The sequence below is a fragment of the Oncorhynchus mykiss genome, chromosome 11 (genome assembly GCF_013265735.2).
Source record: "Oncorhynchus mykiss isolate Arlee chromosome 11, USDA_OmykA_1.1, whole genome shotgun sequence".
NCBI classification, from domain to species: Eukaryota; Metazoa; Chordata; class Actinopteri; order Salmoniformes; family Salmonidae; genus Oncorhynchus; species Oncorhynchus mykiss.
The window spans coordinates 71,824,079-71,827,312 of record NC_048575.1 but is presented as its reverse complement, the minus strand read 5'-3'; the positions used below and the strand labels follow the sequence as shown (position 1 = coordinate 71,827,312).

At 43.6% G+C, this 3,234-nt stretch overlaps 1 pseudogene; it reads right to left on the bottom strand.

The window, feature by feature from the left end:
* Window positions 1–421: 421 nt before the first annotated feature.
* Window positions 422–1,409, bottom strand: LOC110536646 (annotated as a pseudogene).
* Window positions 1,410–3,234: the final 1,825 nt, after the last annotated feature.

Here is a 3,234-nt window from a genome sequence, read left to right as displayed (position 1 = left end):
CATTTGCAAAAATGTAGTTGCTTAGTTATTATGGGTTATTGTTTGTAGCTTGATGAGGGAAAAAAATGTTTAAGCAATTTTAGAATAACGCTGTAATGTAACAAAATGTGAAAAAGTCAATGGGTCTGAATGCTCCGTATGTAACTCTAAATTGGATGAGGTAATTTTATACAAGGGTAAGTAGAATTAGGGTCCTATTCAATCCGTATCACGGAAATCCAGTGTTACAGCGTGAATTAAATTTAAAGGCAATGTTCCCGCTTCAGCAGAGATTGCATTTACGGCAGACACTACCGATGTCGGTTCAATAGGAAACTACCCTTTAATTTCTATCACGCAATCAGTAACGTTTCATCGATAGACTGAATAGAGCCCTTAGGTCTTATGCTAGTGTTGTGACTTTCTTTTGTTTATTGGAACAAAACTATGTATTATCAAATCCAAACTAATGGATGATTTAAATTGCTCTAATGTCTTTGAAGCAGTGCGTTTGAAGAGTCATGTAAAATTAACAGAGAGGAGACCAAATTAGTAAAGGAGGGTATTTTCTGTCATTGTCACAGACATGTTGATTCAGAGGAGAGGAGACCATTCTCTTGTGTCCTTAGGCGCCACAGGGCAGTATGCTGCCAATGGACACCTCCTCCCATTTACATCTCCTCAGTTCTGCCTCACACTCGCTCAGCATCTGGGTAGCACTGTCAGCCTCAGCCCCCAGACGGATACACAGACTCAACTCTGTCCTCAAAGCGACACCTGTTTGTTAGTCCTGTTAGAAGGAGACAAGGAAAATGTCCTTGAGATCTGGTGCAGTTTGCACACACACACACACACACACACATATGGGAACACCAACACACACACACACACATGCTCATTTGCACGCGGTTGCCCATGTAAGTACACACACAAAAAAAACAGAGGTGTTGAGTTGTACCATCACAGGTCTCCCACAGCTGGCAGTCACGCAGTGCAGGGTGAAGTTGTGTGGGTTGGCCACTGGCAGGCGCTGTCCTCTGTCAAGTTGTAGTACACTGCAGGGCGTGTATCTCGCACATGCTCAGTCTGTCTTTCTGACCCCTCTCAGAGTTGGTGGCACACACTTCTTGAGATGATCTGGACAAAAGAGCAACATGAAACCCTGAAACCGCTGAAATTAGGTCAGTTTTGTGTTTCCTCTCCTGGTGGTCAAGATGTGAACTTGTGGAGGCTGAGCTGATCTTATATCTGTATCTAAGGGAATATTATAGAATTTATCATAGCTCCTAGTTAGAATATGCAGTCAAAGGTGCCATAAAGGTTGGTAAAACACACGCGCAATCTTAAGCCATTTTACAGATACATTAGATTTCTGTGAGTTTCTCCCATGGTTTGCATTGCACTGCTGGGTCATCAAGTGGATTGAGCATTTTGGGTGCAGAATTCATAAAGGAAAGAAGGGAAAAAATACCATATTTCATCTGAAATATCCGATGGGAGAGATTACCGTCAGGTAATAGTTGCAGAATGGATACATCTCCAGATTGGTGGAACTGGGTATGTTGTTTGTGAAATGCAGCTGAATCAAGGTAATTTATCCTGGTGATGGTATGTGATGGTATTTGGGTCCGGTGACCCAGAGGATCTCTGTGTCTCCCACTATGTCTCTCCCCTCAGGTTAGGACAGAGGGATCATATCTCCTATGTGATAGGTGGGCTTGCAGTGGGAGCCTGTGACAGCATTTTGAAGGGATGGGTCATGACACCTGGAGCATGGCAAAAGATGAGGGAACAATCATAATGATGTTGTGTGGTGTGTGTGTGTGTGTGTGTGTGTGTGTGTGTGTGTGTGTGTGTGTGTGTGTGGTCATCATTGAAGCACAACTTACCCTTGCACTCTTTGGGAGCTGTGCTCCATGTCTGATCACCAGTGCACTCTGTTTCTAATTCCAATCAGATGGCAACCCTCCATACAGGTGTATTAAATCTTACTGTCCACCATATACATCTTTTGGATCCTGAGTTTAACAGCACAAATGATGGTCAAACACAGTCAAACCATTTCCAGATTGTGATATCTAATAATGTAGGAACTTACAACAACTGCATTATAATAAAAAGACTGAATCGACTACATGGTAGACTAGGGTGTTGTACAAGCTTCTGGAGCCAGCCCAGTGCAAATACATGGTGATTAGTTCATCCACAGTTGTGTTAGTGCGAGTTTAGAGCAAACGTCTATATGCCCTGTAGCTTTGCTTTATCTTGGCCAGGTCGCAGTTGTAAATGAGAACTTGTTCTCAACTAGCCTACCTGGTTAAATAAAGGTGAAAAAAATAAAATAAAATAAAATGAAAAGCTCTCCAGCAGCACTGAAGGAAACAGGCAGTAGTATAGTGGTTGTCTGTCCATCTCTTCTTACCACGACAGTCATTAGGGAGAGGAGGTGTGCTTCCACAGGTCTCTCGAGGTGAGAGGGTCAGGGCAAAGCACTGAGGCTCCATGGTCCTGGAAGTAAACAAACAAACCAACAGGCGGACACCAAACAGACGTTCTGTAAGGTAACAGCAGGGTAATATGAAGGCTGAATTAATAGAAGACAGCAATGTGTTGCTCCTGCTATGCTTTTCTTTGCTTGCCTGATTAGCACTTCGGCCTGCAGAAGTACTTTGTGAAAGGTGCTATGTATACTATATATGTCATGTATTTGTTGTGTTGTGTTCATGTATAAAGTCTTACCACTAACGTCAACAGAAGCTGCAATGATTCTGACAGAATGTATTGCATGTCTCAGTTGCTATGGCAGCCTGCCGTCACCCTGGCCTCCCCGTTGCAGTGATGGCAGCCCTCTACCTCCTTCCCCTTCTCACAGGCCAGTCTGTACCAGGTTTAAATATGTATTTACACTCATCCCCCTCTATCACCACCAGGCTGTTGTTCCTGCAGGGCTGGCTGAAGCAAGGGTGCCTTTCATTCAGGTACTGCTCTATGGCTGTCTTCAAATGGAGCCTATTCACCCCAGCACACTGCACCTCCTTTAGCAGCTCATACAGAGGCCTCATCTGGAAACATGCACACCACACACAACATGGGACGAGTAATATAGCAAGCGTTTTCCCCAGATTTTTTTGCTCTACCTTTGTATGTAATCAAGCAATGATGCCAATAATCTCCCCAACAAACCGAAAACATTCCCAGAACATTAGCTAAGATCCCCATTAAGTTCACTAAAATGATGTGCACAACATCTGTAAC